The 19,601-nt window shown below is 46.2% G+C and overlaps 1 protein-coding gene across 2 annotated transcripts in view; it reads right to left on the bottom strand.

Annotated features, from left to right (window-relative positions):
• GNB4 (G protein subunit beta 4) overlaps positions 1–19,601 on the bottom strand; it is a 197,955-nt gene that overhangs the window by 125,869 nt on the left and 52,485 nt on the right. The window lies entirely within an intron of this gene.

Below are 19,601 nucleotides of genomic sequence, written 5' to 3'. Positions count from 1 at the left end.
ATTAAGCCTCAGCTGAGGCTAAAAATAGCTGTTCCGCCTGGAGAAGCTACTCGGTCTGAATGTAAATTGCCTTCATAAACAGCACCAGCTCGAAATCTGCCGCAAATCTGCAGAATTTCTAGTAATATATTCTGATCGTTAGCGCTCCTTGGACAGACATTTGTGTTTCTGCAGATCTTCACTGAAGCGCTCCTGGTTATCTTTTCCTTTCTAATGAAATGTAACTGCCTGGTTGTTAGTTATAGGTTATTTTTCCACTTTCGCAAATACGCTGTGGATTTTCAGAGAATTGTTCAGTAGAGTAGCATTGCTGTTTGTGGATGAGATGCCACCATATTGACATTTTTACTGCAGACTTTACCCTTTGGGGTACATTCCAACCAACTAATACATAATGGATTTGCACAGCAGAATATCAATTCGTTTTTCAAACATAAACGCGGTAGCAATTCCACAACAAATTCAGCCACATATACGCCACCTGGAAGTGCGCCCTTGGCATGCAAGTCTGCAACATTTCCACAAAGGAACCCACAATAAAATCAAACCGATTTGTAGTGCTTTTGGCCATTGAGGAAAACTTTCGTAATATCAGTCCCATATGGACATACCCATATAACTATGATTTGCATAAGATGTGATCTGCACTACCCTCTCCCCTTTTCCCCATAGTTTGTAAGCTTGCGAGCAGGGCCCTCACTCCTCCTGGTATCTGTTTTGAACTGTATTTCTGTTATGCTGTAATGTCTATTGTCTGTACAAGTCCCCTCTATAATTTGTAAAGCGCTGCGGAATATGTTGGCGCTATATAAATAAAATTATTATTATTATTATTATTACCCTGCAGTGAACACTAATGAAACTGGGTTTTTTCAGGCATATTTCGCATGTAACATGCCTGAAAAAGCACTCAATAAATGTAAAAAAATAATAAACATATGCACAGCAATGTGAAAACGACTTGCTGTGCACATGTTCCATCTCTTTTTTTTTACTTCTTTTAACTGTTCCAGACTTCGAAAGCCGTGTGGCAGCTAAAACAAGTGACTTGACCATTGTTCAGGCAACTTGCACTTGAAAGCCAACAGTATCTTAAAGATTCGCTAGCGATGAGCGAGCGTGTTTGGATAAGGTTATCCCAGCATGCTAGAGTGTTAATAGAGCATCTTGGAGTGCTCGAATACTATGCTTGACTCCCCGCAGCTACATGTCTGGTGGCTGTTCGACAGTTGCTTGTTAGGCAATCCCTGCTCATGTTGCAGCTGTCGAACAGCCGCGAGACCATGAGGCTCCATCACATGTGTTCCATATCTGATCGGCAACTATTGTAATTTGGTCACGGTCAGGAAGGCTGAAAACCATCCACCACTGCACAAGATACCTAAGTTGAATTGTCAAAACTTGGTCAAGAAATATTTGAAGAAAGATTTTTCTAAGCTTTTATGGACTGATGAGACGAGAGTGACTCCTAATGGACCAGTTGTGTGGACCCATGGATGGATCAGTGAAAGGCACAGATCTCCACTTCCACTCAGATGCCAGCAAGGTGGAGGTGGGGTACTACTATGAGCTGGTATTATTAAAGATGAGCTAGTTGGACCATTTCAGGTTGAAGATGGACTCAAATTCAGTTTCAAAACCTACTGTCAGTTCTTAGAAGACACTTTCTTCAAGCAGTGGTACAGGAAAAAGCCTGCATCTTTCAAGAACACCATGATTTTCATGCAGGACCATGCTCTATTGCATGCATCAACGTCTCCACTCCACTAACTAGCCAGTAAAGGCCTTAAAGATAAAGAATAATTACATAGCCCTCTCCCACGCCTGACCTACTCCCTGTTGAGAACTTGTGGGCCCTTCTAAAATGGGAGATTTACTGTGAACGAAAACAGTTCACCTCTCTGAACAGTGTCTGGGAGGCTGTTTTTGCTTCTGCCCAAAAAGTTGGGCAGGAATGAAAACACGGGGGGCAGGAATGAAAACACAGGGCAGGAATGAAAGCAACACTGGGTGCAGGAATGGAAACACAGGAGGCAGGAATGGAAACACAGGGGGCAGGAATGAAAACTACACAGGGGGGCAGAATGTGTGACACGGGGCAGGATGTGAGACACGGGGCAGAATTTGTGATACAGGGGGCAGAATGTGAGACACGGGGGGCAGGATGTGAGACACGGGGCAGAATTTGTGAGACGCGCGGCAGGATGTGAGACACATGGGGCAGGATGTGAGACACATGGGGCAGAATGTGAGACACGGGGCAGAATGTGAGACACGGGGCAGCATGTGAGACACGGGGCAGCATGTGAGACACGGGGCAGAATATGAGACACGGGGCAGAATGTGAGACACGGGGCAGGATGTGAGAAACTGGGTAGAATGTGAGACACAGTGTAGAATGTGAGACTTGGGGGGCAGGATGTGAGACACAGAGGGGCAGGATGTGAGACACGGGGCAGAATGTGAGATGGGGCAGAATGTGATACGGGGCAGAATGTGACATGGGGCAGGATGTGACATGGGGGCAGGATGTGAGACACAGGCTGGAGACAGATGGGGCAGGATGGAGACAGAGGGGGCAGGATCACGGGGCAGGATGGATACGATGGAGACAGATGGGGTGGCAGGATCATGGGACAGATGGGTCAGGATCATGGGACAGATGGGTCAGGATCATGGGGCAGCATGAGGAGATCATATGGGGGTAGAATGGATACTCATGAGGGCAGGATGTGAGAACATATGTCTGGAGCCAGGAATGAGACACACGGGGGCCAGGATGGGGGATATTACCATAGGGGCTAATTAAGGGATATTATTACTGCAGTGATGTATTTATTTTATTTTTTGAGGATACTGTTTTAAATGGGGGGGCGGTCCTGTTACTGTGCAAAGCGACACTAGGTCACTTTTTTTCTTCATCTGGTGTAGTGTAGAAGTCGGGAAAAAAATTAAGCAATGTGTTCTGTAAGCGGAGCTTGAGATAACTATGTTATTTCCCGCAGAAATGAGTCCTGGCTAGAAGACGTGATGGTGGTCTGTACTGGATGAAGATGGAAAGCGAGGCTGAAGGACTTCACCTAGAGACGTCACTGGTTAGTTAGTGTGTTACCTGTACACAAACACTGCATACTAAGTACAGATCTCCTGTGTATAATGGCACTTATGGTGACAGTATTGTATTTTTTAATTAATGATCAGTATTGCAGTATTCAATCACTATGTGGTGGTAATATGTGGTCTGGTCATGGTGTGGCAGTATTTGTTCCTTGTATGTGGTATTATAGGTCATTATGTGGTAGTAATATGGTGTCTGACCATGGTGTGGCGGTATTTTTCCTTGTTTATGATATTATTGGTTATTTTAAAAATTGAAAAATAAATAAAAATATACCAAAATTGTACTGAATATTTTAACAAATGTTTAGTAAGTAACAGTAGAGTCCGGCCAGAAGAGTCTACCTTGTCTTGATGGTGGATAAAAAATCTTTTGGCGAAAACAAAAGCTGCTGGCTTTGTATGTGGTGATGGGAACTGTAAGGCTATGTTCACAAGTTGCGGATTGTATGCGTTTTTGCTGCATTTTTTCACCGAGAAAACGCATACACAAAACAACCCATTGAATTCAATGGGATTCCGCAATGCTGTGCTAATGCTGCGTATTTTTCCGCGGCGTAGTAGCATCGTGGAAAAATACGCAGCATGCTCATTCTTTGTGAGGAATCGCGGCGATTCCGTACACACAGGAATGCACTGATCCGCTTACTTTCTGCATGGGGCTATGCCAAACATGCGCAAAGTAAGCGGCTCATGTACAGATGGTACCCAGGATCTGGAGGAGAGGAGACGTTCCTCCAGGGACTGGGCACCATATCCTGTGTTAAAAAAAGAAATAAATAAAATTAAAAATACTGATATACTTACCTTCCAATGGCCCCCGGAGTCCTCCCGCCTCTAAGCGGTGCACGCGGCGGCTTCCGTTCCCAGGGATGCATTGTGTGAAGGACCTGGGATGATGTTGTAGTCACATGCCCGTGACGTCACAAAGGTCCTTCGCGCAAAGCATCCCTGGGAACGGAAGCTGCTGGGAGCGCCGCTGAGGAGATCGGGGGCCGTCAGAAGGTGAGAATAACCATTTTTTAAAATTATTTTTCACATTCTATCTTTTACTATTGATGTTGCATAGGCAGCATCAATAGTAAAAAGTTGGTCACACTTGTCAAACATAGTCAGTCAGTTTTCCAAGCGATGCTACAGATTGCTTGGAAAACGCTAGTGTTTGTGGGAAAACGCATGCCAATTCCGCATGCGTTTTACCCGCGGCAGGGAGTTCCGGAATTACAGAGGAAATTTCCTTAGCAATTCCGCAACGTGTGCACATAGCCTAAATCTGCGATTGGTAAGGATGTGGTGCAGAAGTGGAGTTTTTCCAAGAGAGGGCAGTGGGACTGTGGATGGTACGAGGGGTGGTGGTGGGACTGGGGCGGAGCCTGGGCGGAGTATCAAGGGGGCCCCGAAAATTTTGCCAGTATGGGGCCCCGAAATTCCCAGTAACAGCCCTGATTGGAAGCCTTAGGCTAGGTTCCCATTGCGTTAATGGGACCGCGCTAACGGACAGCGTTGCACGGCTAAATTAACGCCGTGCAACGCATCCGTTAGCGCGCCCATTAACAGCAATGGGGACGCGCATCTCTAGCGCGTGCCATTTTCGGCACGCGCTAGCGATGTGCCGGTGTTTTGTGGCGCGCCGGACGCTGCTTGCAGCGTCCTAGGCGCGCCCGCGGTCCGTTCCCCGCTCTCGCAGATCGGGGATCTGCGAGAGCGGGGACGTTTAACGCGACCCCTTTACAACACATTGCGTTAGCGCAATCCGCTAGCGCTAGGCGCTAAACGGATTGCACTAACGCAATCTGAACCTAGCCTTACAGTTGTGGCCAAAAGTATTGACACCCCTGCAATTCTGTCAGATAATACTCAGATTCTTCCTGAAAATGATTGCAATCACAAATTCTTTGGTATTATTATCTTCATTTAATTTGTCTTAAATGAAAAAACACAAAAGAGAATTAAGCAAAAAGCAAAACATTGATCATTTCACACAAAACTCCAAAAATGGGCCAGACAAAAGTATTGGCACTCTCAGCCTAATACTTGGTTGCACAACCTTTAGCCAAAATAACTGCGACCAACCGCTTCCGGTAACCATCAATGAGTTTCTTACAATGCTCTGCTGGAATTTTAGACCATTCTTCTTTGGCAAACTGCTCCAGGTCCCTGATATTTGAAGGGTGCCTTCTCCAAACTGCCATTTTTAGATCTCTCCACAGGTGTTCTATGGGATTCAGGTCTGGACTCATTGCTGGCCACCATAGAAGTCTCCAGTGCTTTCTCTCAAACCATTTTCTAGTGCTTTTTGAAGTGTGTTTTGGGTCATTGTCCTGCTGGAAGACCCATGACCTTTGAGGGAGACCCAGCTTTCTCACACTGGGCCCTACATTATGCTGCAAAATTTGTTGGTAGTCTTCAGACTCCATAATGCCATGCACACGGTCAAGCAGTCCAGTGCCAAAGGCAGGAAAGCAACCCCAAAACATCAGGGAACCTCCGCCATGTTTGACTGTAGGGACCATGTTCTTTTCTTTGAATGCCTCTTTTTTTCTCTCCTGTAAACTCTATGTTGATGCCTTTGCAAAAAAGCTCTACTTTTGTCTCATCTGACCAGAGAACATTCTTCCAAAACGTTTTAGGCTTTTTCAGGTAAGTTTTGGCAAACTCCAGCCTGGCTTTTTTATGTCTTGGGGTAAGAAGTGGGGTCTTCCTGGGTCTCCTACCATACAGTCCCTTTTCATTCAGATGCCGACGGATAGTACGGGTTGACACTGTTGTACCCTCGGACTGCAGGGCAGCTTGAACTTGTTTGGATGTTAGTCGAGGTTCTTTATCCAACATCCGCACAATCTTGCGTTGAAATCTCTTGTCAATTTTTCTTTTCCATCCACATCTAGGGAGGTTAGCCACAGTGCCATGGGCTTTAAACTTCTTGATGACACTGCACACGGTAGACACAGGAACAATCAGGTCTTTGGAGATGGACTTGTAGCCTTGAGATTGCTCATGCTTCCTCACAATTTGGTTTCTCAAGTCCTCAGACAGTTCTTTGGTCTTCTTTCTTTTCTCCATGCTCAATGTGGTACACACAAGGACACAGGACAGAGGTTGAGTCAACTTTAATCCATGTCAACTGGCTGCAAGTGTGATTTAGTTATTGCCAACACCTGTTAGGTGCCACAGGTAAGTTACAGGTGCTGTTAATTACACAAATTAGGGAAGCATCACATGATTTTTCGAACAGTGCCAATACTTTTGTCCACCCCCTTTTTTATGTTTGGTGTGGAATTATATCCAATTTGGCTTTAGAACAATTCTTTTTGTGTTTTTTCATTTATGACAAATTAAATGAAGATAATAATAACAAAGAATTTGTATTTGCCATCATTTTCAGGAAGAAACTGAGTATTATCTGACAGAATTGCAGAGGTGTCAATACTTTTATGGCTGGTGTTGAAGAGAAGGATGGCTATACTGGTCACTAATATATTTTTTTGTTAGCCATGTATTTTTGTACATCTTGAATTTTTCTGGTTATTATTCTCCCTTTAGCACATGAAAATGGACCTGATGGGAAAATTTACATTTTTCATTTAATTGCATAGGCGGATTATAATGAGGTCAATCTGGGCTACCGTCCGGGCCCATCGCCAGATTGCCCTCATTATAATGGTTTGTGCACCGCCATCGGTAGTGTTGTGAATTCTGTGGCCAAGCTCCCTCCTGTGGTCGTGAGTGGTACTGCGGCTGGTTCTGTCTATAAGCTTCCTTTAGTGGATGAGAGTGGTACTGCGGCTTCTGAGTTTCCTTCCTCAGGTGACGAGGTTAAGTCGTTAGGTGCTGCTCTATTTAACTCCACCTGGTGCTTTGATCCTGGCCTCCAGTCAATGTTTTAGTATTGGTCTTGCTTCCTCCTGGATCGTTCCTGTGGCCTCTCTATCCTGCATAAGCTAAGTTCTGCTTGTGTTTTTTTTGTTTGTAATATTTTCTGTCCAGCTTGCTATATTGGTTTTTTCTTGCTTGCTGGAAGCTCTGAGATGCAGAGAGAGCACCTCCGTACCGTTAGTCGGTGCGGAGGGTCTTTTTGCCCCTCTGCGTGGTTGTTTGTAGGTTTTTGTGTTGACCGCAAAGCTATCTTTCCTATCCTCGGTCTATTCAGTAAGTCGGGCCTCACTTTGCTAAATCTATTTAATCTCTGTGTTTGTATTTCATCTTTACTCACAGTCATTATATGTGGGGGGCTGCCTTTTCCTTTGGGGAATTTCTCTGAGGCAAGGTAGGCTTATTTTTCTATCTTCAGGGCTAGTTAGTTTCTCAGGCTGTGCCGAGTTGCATAGGGAGCGTTAGGCGCAATCCACGGCTACCTCTAGTGTAGTGTGTTAGGATTAGGGATTGCGGTCAGCAGAGTTTCCACGTCTCAGAGCTTGTCCTATGTTTTTGGTAAATGTCAGGTCACCTTGTGTGCTCTGAACTTCAAGGTCCATTGTGGTTCTGAATTACCTGTTCATAACAGTACTGGAGGCCCAAAGTACTAATGCTTCTCAATAGAGGGAAAAGAGAAGTTCTGAGACCATTTTTTTTTCTTTGCATTGTGTTCTGTCTTTCTTTTCCCCTTTACATCAGGGTGGTTCAGAACACAGGTGTGGACATGGATATTCAGGGTCTGTCCTCTTTGATGGATAATCTCACTATAAGAGTACAGAACATTCAAGATTTAGTGGTTCAGAATCCTATGTTAGAACCTAAAATTCCTATTCCTGAGTTATTTTCCGGAGATAGAGCTAAGTTTTTGAATTTTAAAAATAATTGTAAACTGTTTCTGGCTTTGAAACCCCGCTCCTCTGGTGACCCAGTTCAACAAGTTAAAATCATTATTTCTTTATTACGTGGCAACCCTCAAGACTGGGCATTTTCCCTTATGCCAGGAGATCCTGCATTATGTAATATTGATGCGTTTTTTCTGGCGCTCGGATTGCTGTACGACGAACCTAATTCAGTGGATCAGGCAGAGAAAAATTTGCTGGCTCTGTGTCAGGGTCAGGATGAGATAGAGATTTATTGTCAGAAGTTTAGAAAGTGGTCCGTGCTCACTCAATGGAATGAATGTGCGCTGGCAGCTATTTTCAGAAAGGGTCTCTCTGAAGCCCTTAAGGATGTCATGGTGGGATTTCCTATGCCTGCTGGTCTGAATGAGTCTATGTCTTTGGCCATTCAGATCGGTCGACGCTTGCGCGAGCGTAAATCTGTGCACCATTTGGCGGTATTATCTGAGCATAAACCTGAGCCTATGCAGTGCGATAGGACTTTGACCAGAGCTGAAAGGCAAGAACACAGACGTCAGAATGGGATGTGTTTCTACTGTGGTGATTCCACTCATGCTATCTCCGATTGTCCTAAGCGCACTAAGCGGTTCGCTAGGTCTGCCACCATTGGTACGGTACAGTCGAAATTTCTTTTGTCCGTTACTTTGATCTGCTCTTTGTCTTCCTATTCTGTCATGGCATTTGTGGATTCAGGCGCTGCCCTGAATTTGATGGACTTGGAGTATGCTAGGCGCTGTGGGTTTGTCTTGGAGCCCTTGCAGTGTCCTATTCCATTGAGAGGAATTGATGCTACGCCTTTGGCCAAGAATAAGCCTCAGTATTGGACCCAGCTGACCATGTGCATGGCTCCGGCGCACCAGGAGGATATTCGCTTTCTGGTGTTGCATAATCTGCATGATGTGGTCGTGTTGGGGTTCCATGGCTACAAGTCCATAACCCAGTATTAGATTGGAAATCAATGTCTGTGTCCAGCTGGGGTTGTCAGGGGGGGTACATGGTGATGTTCCATCTCTGTCTATCTCATCATCCACCCCTTCTGAGGTCCCAGAGTTCTTGTCTGATTACCGGGATGTATTCGATGAGCCCAAGTCCAATGCCCTACCTCCGCATAGGGATTGTGATTGTGCTATCGATTTGATTCCTGGTAGTAAGTTTCCTAAGGTTCGACTGTTTAATTTATCTGTACCTGAGCACGCCGCTATGCGGAGTTACGTGAAGGAGTCTTTGGAGAAGGGTCATATTTGCCCGTCATCGTCGCCATTGGGAGCGGGTTTCTTTTTTGTGGCCAAGAAGGATGGTTCGCTGAGACCTTGTATTGATTACCGCCTTCTAAATAAAATTACGGTCAAATTTCAGTACCCCTTGCCGCTGCTGTCTGATTTGTTTGCTCGGATTAAGGGGGCTTGTTGGTTCACCAAGATAGATCTTCGTGGTGCGTATAATCTTGTGCGTATCAAACGGGGCGATGAATGGAAAACAGCATTTAATACGCCCGAAGGCCATTTTGAGTACCTGGTTATGCCATGCGGACTTTCTAATGCTCCATCAGTGTTTCAGTCCTTTATGCATGACATCTTCCGAGAGTACCTGGATAAATTCCTGATTGTATACTTGGATGACATTTTGGTCTTCTCGGATGATTTGGAGTCTCATGTGAAGCATGTCAGATTGGTGTTCCAGGTCCTGCGTGCTAATTCTTTGTTTGTGAAGGGGTCAAAATGTCTCTTTGGTGTTCAGAAGATTTCAATTTTGGGGTTCATTTTTTCTCCTTCTACTATCGAGATGGACCCTGTTAAAGTTCAGGCCATTTATGATTGGACTCAGCCAACATCTCTGAAGAGTCTGCAGAAGTTCCTGGGCTTTGCTAATTTTTATCGTCGCTTCATCGCTAATTTTTCTAGCATTGCTAAACCGTTGACTGATTTGACCAAGAAGGGTGCTGATGTGGTCAATTGGTCTTCTGCTGCTGTGGAAGCTTTTCAGGAGTTGAAGCGTCGTTTTTCTTCTGCCCCTGTGTTGTGCCAACCAGATGTTTCGCTTCCGTTCCAGGTCGAGGTTGATGCTTCCGAAATTGGAGCAGGGGCTGTTTTGTCGCAGAGAAGTCCTGATTGCTCGGTGATGAAACTATGCGCCTTCTTTTCCAGGAAATTTTCGCCTGCTGAGCGAAATGATGATGTTGGCAATCGAGAGTTGCTAGCCATGAAGTGGGCATTCGAGGAGTGGCGTCATTGGCTTGAAGGAGCTAAGCATCGCGTGGTGGTCTTGACTGATCACAAAAACTTGACTTATCTCGAGTCTGCCAAACGGTTGAATCCTAGACAGGCTCGTTGGTCGCTGTTTTTCTCCCGTTTTGACTTTGTGGTTTCGTACCTTCCGGGCTCTTAAAATGTGAAGGCGGATGCCCTGTCTAGGAGTTTTGTGCCCGATTCTCCGGGTTTGTCTGAGCCGGCGGGTATTCTCAAAGAGGGGGTAATTTTGTCTGCCATCTCCCCTGATTTGCGGCGGGTGTTGCAAAAATTTCAGGCTAATAGACCTGACCGTTGCCCAGCGGAGAAACTGTTTGTCCCTGATAGGTGGACGAATAAAGTTATCTCTGAGGTTCATTGTTCGGTGTTAGCTGGTCATCCTGGAATCTTTGGTACCAGAGATTTGGTGGCTAGATCCTTTTGGTGGCCGTCTCTGTCGCAGGATGTGCGTTCTTTTGTGCAGTCCTGTGGGATTTGTGCTCGGGTTAAGCCCTGCTGTTCTCGTGCCAGTGGGTTGCTTTTGCCCTTGCCGGTCCCGAAGAGGCCTTGGACACATATCTCTATGGATTTTATTTCGGATCTCCCCGTCTCTCAAAGAATGTCGGTCATTTGGGTGGTTTGTGATCGCTTCTCTAAGATGGTCCATTTGGTACCCTTGTCTAAATTGCCTTCCTCCTCTGATTTGGTGCCATTATTTTTTCAGCATGTGGTTCGTTTACATGGCATTCCAGAGAACATCGTTTCTGACAGAGGTTCCCAGTTTGTTTCGAGGTTTTGGCGAGCCTTTTGTGCTAGGATGGGCATTGATTTGTCATTTTCCTCGGCTTTCCATCCTCAGACAAATGGCCAGACTGAACGAACCAATCAGACCTTGGAAACATATCTGAGATGTTTTGTTTCTGCCGATCAGGATGATTGGGTGTCCTTTTTGCCTTTGGCTGAGTTCGCCCTTAATAATCGGGCCAGCTCGGCTACTTTGGTTTCGCCGTTTTTCTGCAATTCTGGGTTCCATCCTCGTTTCTCTTCAGGGCAGGTTGAGTCTTCGGACTGTCCTGGTGTGGATACTGTGGTGGATAGGTTGCAGCAGATTTGGACTCATGTAGTGGACAATTTGACTTTGTCCCAGGAGAAGGCTCAACGTTTCGCTAACTGCAGGCGCTGTGTGGGTCCCCGACTTCGTGTTGGGGATTTGGTTTGGTTGTCATCTCGTTATATTCCTATGAAGGTTTCCTCTCCTAAATTTAAGCCTCGTTTCATTGGTCCATATAGGATTCCTGAGGTTCTTAATCCTGTGTCTTTTCGTTTGACTCTTCCGGCTTCTTTTTCCATCCATAACGTGTTCCATAGGTCATTGTTGCGGAGATACGTGGCACCTGTGGTTCCATCTATTGATCCTCCTGCTCCGGTTTTGGTTGAAGGGGAATTGGAGTATATTGTGGAGAAGATTTTGGATTCTCGTGTTTCGAGACGGAAACTCCAGTATCTGGTTAAGTGGAAAGGTTATGGTCAGGAAGATAATTCCTGGGTCTTTGCCTCTGATGTCCATGCTGCCGATCTGGTTCGTGCCTTTCATGTGGCTCATCCTGGTCGGCCTGGGGGCTCTGGTGAGGGTTCGGTGACCCCTCCTCAAGGGCGGGTACTGTTGTGAATTCTGTGGCCAAGCTCCCTCCTGTGGTCGTGAGTGGTACTGCGGCTGGTTCTGTCTATAAGCTTCCTTTGGTGGATGAGAGTGGTACTGCGGCTTCTGAGTTTCCTTCCTTAGGTGACGAGGTTAAGTCGTTAGGTGCTGCTCTATTTAACTCCACCTGGTGCTTTGATCCTGGCCTCCAGTCAATGTTCTAGTATTGGTCTTGCTTCCTCCTGGATCGTTCCTGTGGCCTCTCTATCCTGCATAAGCTAAGTTCTGCTTGTGTTTTTTTTGTTTGCTATATTTTCTGTCCAGCTTGCTATATTGGTTTTTTCTTGCTTGCTGGAAGCTCTGAGACGCAGAGGGAGCACCTCCGTACCGTTAGTCGGTGCGGAGGGTCTTTTTGCCCCTCTGCGTGGTTGTTTGTAGGTTTTTGTGTTGACCGCAAAGCTATCTTTCCTATCCTCGGTCTATTCAGTAAGTCGGGCCTCACTTTGCTAAATCTATTTCATCTCTGTGTTTGTATTTCATCTTTACTCACAGTCATTATATGTGGGGGGCTGCCTTTTCCTTTGGGGAATTTCTCTGAGGCAAGGTAGGCTTATTTTTCTATCTTCAGGGCTAGTTAGTTTCTCAGGCTGTGCCGAGTTGCATAGGGAGCGTTAGGCGCAATCCACGGCTACCTCTAGTGTGGTGTGTTAGGATTAGGGATTGCGGTCAGCAGAGTTTCCACGTCTCAGAGCTTGTCCTATGTTTTTGGTAAATGTCAGGTCACCTTGTGTGCTCTGAACTTCAAGGTCCATTGTGGTTCTGAATTACCTGTTCATAACACGGTAGCACACATATTCCGGCAGGGAGCTTTCCTGGAGCTGCACTGCTGATAATATAGAATGGCAGTGCAGCTCCAGGGGAGCTCCCATCGCCTTTGCTGTGACGTATTAGAGTAAGCAGGTTGCGGGATGCAGTGATGCAAGAAAGTCAGAGCAAGGGTCAACAATTTAATTTAACAGTAAGGCTAGGGTCACATTGCGTTAGTGCAACCCGTTTAGCGCTAGCGGGTTGCGCTAACGCAATGTTTTTACTGTGGCCGCGTCCCGGGGTCGCGGTAACGTCCCCGCTCTGGCAGATCCCCGATCTGCGAGAGCGGGGAACGGACCGCGGGCGCCTCTCGGACGCTGCAAGCAGCGTCCGCGGCGCACCAGGAAACACCAGCGCGTCGCTAGCGCGTGCCGAACATGGCACGCGCTAGTGCTGCGCGTTCCCAATGCCGTGAATGGGCGCGCTAACGGACGCGTTGCACGGCGTTAATTTCGAAGTGCAACGCTGTCCGTTAAGCGCGTTCCCATAACGCAATGGGAACCCAGCCTTAGAATACTCATCACAGGCAGATGATCAGTTAAATGGCAAATGATAGGGCAAATAAACGACAATAACGTGATAACAGTCCACTCAATAAACTTATCATGTTCGTGGCTTCCTCAGCTTCGGATGATCCAATGAGAATTGTAGTAGCAGCAACGGCCGATGTAAGGTCTTCAGAGGAGGCTCCACAGCTCATGGTCCGACTTCTGGAGGCAACGGGCAGTCTCTGGTCTCACCTGTTGGGCACCTAGTCCATAGATTCGTTCAGCCAAATTCAAGGGTGCTGCAAAAACCCCAATATCAAGTGAGGTCTCTGATGCGCTGGTCAGCAAGGGGGGTCGCAGCACCGGGTCCTGCTCTCCGCTCACGCTTCTATGCACTTAACTGAGCCCACGGCCTTGTCTCTGCTCACAGTCCTGATGCAGTGCTCGTGGGGCGTCAGCCGTAGTCCGTTGCGGCGCTGTTGCCTGGAACCCGGAGCACGCTGTGCACACACCTGCTCTGCCTGCGTTGGCGGGAACCTGCCATTCGCTGTACGTGCTTTTATGATTGCCCCGCCCCCTGCTTCCGGGTGAAGAGGTCTGTCCACTTCCTTATTCTTTCCCCCGGACAACCTGGGACGCAGCCTCGAAAGTTCCGGACCCGGCGCAGTACAGGTGCCCGCAACCCGTTCTTCCTCCTTACACTAGCGCGATTACATCTTCAGCTGGCACCAGCACGATGAGAAGAACTGGAGCCTCAGGGACCAGAACAGAGCGTCAGGGGAATGGAAGTGAGGTGAGTAGGTTTGTATGTGTTGGGTTTTCTTTATTAACGCGTATGGGATGTGAGGGCTTGTACTGTATCTTATTATTATTAATTTATATAGCACCATTGATTCCATGGTGCTGTTCATGAGAAAGCTATATACCGTAGGTGCTCATACTGTATATAGTAGGCTATGTGCAGGCTCACACTGTATATAGGATGTTATATGCAGGTTCATACTGTATATAGTAGGCTATGTGCAGGCGCACACTGTATATAGGAGGTTATATGCAGGTTCATACTGTATATTGGGGCTCATGGTGTATATAGGAGGATATGTGCAGGCTCACACTGTATATGGTAGATAATGTGCAGACTCATACTGCATATAGGAGGCTAACTAGAGCTCATACTGTATATAGGGGCAGTGGCGTAATTAGTCTGATTGGCCCTGGTGATGCCGCTCTTCTTTACTGTATAGAAGAAAATAAATCATTATACTCACGAGGGGTGTACATAGAAGTCATGGGGCTCCATAGACAAAGTATAATGCACTCCCCATAGTCCTCCATATAATATACTGCACAGCTCATAGTCATCCATGTAGTATAATGCACAGTGCATAATCTTCTATAAAGTATAATGCACAGCCCATAGTTCTCCATAAAGTATAATGCAAAGTCCATACTCATCCATAAATTACAATGTACAGCTCGTAATCCTCTATATAGTAAAATGCATCCCATAGTCCTCCATATAAAGTATAATGCACAGCCCATTGTAATCCATAAAATATAATGCACAGCCCATAGTCCTCCATAAAGTATAATGTACAGCCCATAGTTATACATAGTAGTATAATGCACCCTCATAGTCATCCTATAACAAATAAAGCACCCGCATATTCATCCTATAAAGTATAATGCACCCCATAATCAAATATACTAGTATAATGCACCCCATAATCATATATAGTATAATGCATGCCCATAGTCATCCTATAAAGTATAATGCACCCCATAGTCATCCATAGTAGTATAATGCACCCCTATAGTCATCTATAAAGTATAATGCAACCCCATAATCAACCACAGTAGTATAATACACCAACATAGTCATCCTATAAAGTACTGTATAATGCACCCCATAGTCATCCATAGTAGCATAATGCACCCCTATAAATACTCATAATTCCTTCAATTCGCTGCTCGTGTCCTCTTATGATGCCAAAAGCTGACTCCGGCATTTGACGGGAGTGTGTGATGTCACTGCCATGCACCCCGTCACATGTACGGCGATGTCAGCTGCTGGCCTCTGATTGTCCGGCAGCGTGTATTGAGGCGGGCAGACCTGCACGCCGTAATACATTTCAACTGTATGTGCGTCTCGGACGCACCTACAGTTGCATCTTTTGCTGGCGTCGTTGCCCCTGACCTGCCAATCCAGGTCACAGGGGCTACCACTACGACCACGGTCATTACGCTGCTGTATAGGGGGGCTATGTGCTGGCTCACACTCTATATAGAAGGCTATGTGCAGGGTCATACTGTATATAGGAGGCTATATGGGGACTCATACTGTATATTTGAGGATATATGGTTCTAATACTGTATATAAAGATATGAGGGCTCAGACTGTATTTAGGAGGTTATATAGGGGCTCGTACTGAATATAGGAGGCTATATAGGGCTCACATTGTATATAGGTGGCTATATAGGGGTCACACTTTATATAGGAGGCTATGTGCAGGCCCACACTGTATATGGGAGCATATATAGGGGCTCATACTGTCCATAGGAGACAATATAGGGTATCATAATGTATATAGGAGGTTATATATGGGCTTATACTGTGTATAGGAGGCTATGTGGCGGCTCATACTGTATATAGAGGGCTTTGTGTTGGCTTATAAAGTATCTAGGAAGCAATGTGCAGTGTTTGAGCAATGGCTCAGTGGTTAGCACTGCACCTATGTGTTACATGATCTATCACATGATCCAGGGACGGACATACTGCATGTGCAGCCGATGCAGCTGCACCGGGGCCCAAAAGCTGCCCTCGTGCGGCGGGCAGGAAGAGAGCCCTGCAGCTCCGCTGCCTACAAGTCAAAATGGCAGTGGAGCTGCAGCGATCCTGTCCTGCTTCCTGTCTCACACAGGACAGCAGTCAGTGGCGCGGCTGGATGACATAATTCAGTGCCGACGCGGCTATACTAGAGGAAGCTGCCGGCGTTGCTGTGGGAGAGCGTGGTGAAAGGTGCTGTGTGTGTGTGTGCGCGTTTGTATACGTGTACGTACGTGTTGGTGTGTGTAGAGATGAGTGGTGGTGTGTGTGTGTGTGCGAGCCTGTGTAGAGCTGCGGGGGAATGTGCAGAGAGGTGAATGGTGCTGTGTAGGTGGAAGGGAGAACAATGATGGAAGAATGCAATGATGGAGTGGTGGGGAGAAAGCAATAATGGAGGTGGTGGAAAGGACAATGAGAGGGGTGATGGAAAGGGCAATAATGGGGGTGGTGGTGGTGGAGGAAGAAATGCTAGAGGTGGTGGAATGGGCAATGATGGTGGTTGTGGGGGAAAAGGCAATGATGGAGATGATGGAAAGGACAATGATGGTCGTGGTGGAAAGGGCAATAATGGTGGGAGAGGAGGTAATGGAATGGGCAATGATGGGGTGGGGAAAAGGCAATGATGGTGGTAGTGGAAAGGACAATGATGGTGGAAAGAGCAATGATGGGGGTGATAGGGGAGGAGGAAATGATAGAGGTGGTGGAATGGGCAATGATGGGGTGGTGGGGGAGAAAACAATGATGGAGGTGGTGGAAAGGACAATGAGAGGGGTGATGGAAAGGGCAATAATGGGGGTGGTGGTGGAGGAAGAAATGCTAGAGGTGGTGGAATGGGCAATGATGGTGGTTGTGGGGGAAAAGGCAATGATGGAGATGATGGAAAGGACATTGATGTTGGTGGTCGAAAGGGCAATTATGGGGTGGTGGGAAGGAAATGATGGAGGTTGTGGAATGGGCAATGATTTGCTGATGGGGGAAACGGCAGTTATGGTAGTGGAAAGGACAATGATGGGGTGGAGGGGAAGGAGGCAATGATTGAGGTGGTGGAATGGGCAATGATGGGGGTGGTAGGGAAAAGGCAATGATAGTGGTGGTGGAAAGGACAATGATGGTCGTGGTGGAAAGGGCAATAATGGGGGTGGTGGGGGAGGAGGTAATTGAATGGGCAATGATGGGGTGGGGGAAAAGGCAATGATGGTGGTAGTGGAAAGGACAATGATGGTGGAAAGAGCAATGATGGGGTGATAGGGGAGGAGGAAATGATGGAGGTGGTGGAATGGGCAATGATGGGGTGGTGGGGGTGAAGGCAAGGATAGAGGTGGTGGCAAGGACAATGATGGGGGTGCTGGGGGAGAATTCCATGATGGGGTGGGGAAGAGGAAAATAATGGGATGTGAGGGGGAGGAGGACAATGAGGGGTGTGGGGGATTGGGAAGGGAGGAAGGGGGATTTATTATGGATTTAGGAACAGGGGGAGGTGGAGGAAGACATTATCGCTTATTATGTATAACACAGTCCCTTAGTATATAGTGTACTTACTTATTATGTACACCACAGTCCCTTAGTATATAGTGTACTCGCTTATTATGTATAGCGCCATCCCTCAGTATATTGTGTAGTCACTTTTTATGTATAGCACATTCCCTTAGTATATAGTAAACTCATTTACAGTGGAGAAAAGTATTTAGCCTGCATTGAGGATTGGGCCAACATACCACCAACAGTATGTGCCAACCTTGTGAAGACTTACAGAAAACATTTGACCTCTGTCATTGCCAACAAAGGATATATAGCAAAATATTGAGATTAACTTTTGTTAAATGACCAAATACTTATTTTTCACCATAATTTGAAAAATAAATCTTGCCAAATCAGACAAGGTGATTTTCTGGATTTGTTTTCTTAATTTTGACTCTCATAGTTATGGTCTACCTATGATGTCAATAACAGGCCTCTCTTAACTTTTTAAGTGGGAGAACTTGCACAATTGGTGGCTGACTAAATACTTTTTTCCCCACTGTATGTATAGTACAGTCCCTTAGTATATAGTGTACTTACTTATTATGTTTAACACTATGCTTAGTTACAAAGTTTCCTCTTTTTTATGTATAACACAGTCTGTTATTGCATACCATCCTCACTAGTTATATATGACGTCGTCCCTTATTATATAGCTTCCTCTGCTGTTATGTACACTGCTGTCTCTTACATAGTTTATTCTTGTTATTTTTGTTATTCACAGCGCCCTCTTTTATTGCATAGTCCGCTCTCTTGTTAGATATGAAATGATTGCTGATGGAGGAGCCGGTGACCAGATGACCAGTCCATTATCTCCTCCATTAGAAAAGAAGTTTTCCCATGCTCTATCAGCCATCATTGCATTATATATCTAACAATCTAACAAGAGAGGACGGTATGTAATAAAAAGAGGGCTCCATATAATCCAATATGTAAGGGATGGTGCTGTACATAGCAAGAGAGGGAACTTTATAATAAGGGATGGCAATATACATAATAAAGGAGACTATGTAATAGTGTGTGGCTATATATATATATATATATATATATATATATATATATATAATTTTATATATATATATATATATATATATATACACATATATATGCAGCGCCCCAGAGTCCTGGTTGTTGCAGTAATGTTGCTCTGCCACTAAGGGGAGTGATGTTATGTCTGATTGCACTAAAGGAGTTCACCTGACCAGGTATCACAAGCACACATTACACTTCACACTCCGGCCACTAGGGGGAGCAAAAGGCACTATGTATTAGGCCACTCCTCACACTGGTAAAACTAGGGGTCGGATAGGAAGTTAGAACAGAACGCAGCCTGGGAGAGTCCAGGGAGGACCTGTCAGGGGTGGGTTCCTGACAGGGGCCTAGCAGAAAGAGTAGAGAGTGACGGAACCGCGCCTGCACTACCTTGCGGCGGTATCCCAAGAAAGGACACAAAGAGAAGGATATTGTGGAAAAGTGAGAAACGAGATCAAAGCACAAAGGAGAGCCAGTAGGAGTCGTGCCCCGAGAACGGCAACATCCTACTGAGGCGCGTAGCCGGTGACCGGAACACCGAGGAAGTAACTGACTCCAAGCACTACTTCAAATACCGCAGGACAGTTGATTATAGGTTGGCTGTCTACCATACATCACCTAAGAAGACATAGGGGGCAAGCGTGGAGAGGGGCGTCTCTAGGGTCCCAGAATAGCTCTGAGCCTTCCCGTCAAACGGGTGCGTCCTATCCAGATAAACTTGGGGGACGGCGAGAGAGAGCGAGAAAGAACACGAGAGTTGTGAGGACTATCCCGAATGCTCAGCAGGGAAGAACTACAACACACAGGCGCTAGTGGTAGGCATTGATTTTCGCCTGCAAAGGGAACTCTGAATGGGCCTTCGGACCGTCCGGTCTCAGACAGCCCAGTTAGCAGTGCTCTGGATTGAGGATCCCGAAGTCTACAGTAAAAGGTAAAGAGACTGCAACCCTGTGTCCTCGTTATTAACTGCGCCTCACACCATCACCACCTACACTACTGGGAAGCCCTGGGGATATACTTCACCTGTGGGAAGGTATACCATATAGCTGCCATCACACCACCCCAGTGGACCCC

The sequence above is a fragment of the Ranitomeya imitator genome, chromosome 5 (genome assembly GCF_032444005.1).
Source record: "Ranitomeya imitator isolate aRanImi1 chromosome 5, aRanImi1.pri, whole genome shotgun sequence".
NCBI lineage: Eukaryota > Metazoa > Chordata > Amphibia > Anura > Dendrobatidae > Ranitomeya > Ranitomeya imitator.
Note: the sequence above shows the minus strand (reverse complement) of the source record. Positions and strands in the feature narration are given on the sequence as shown.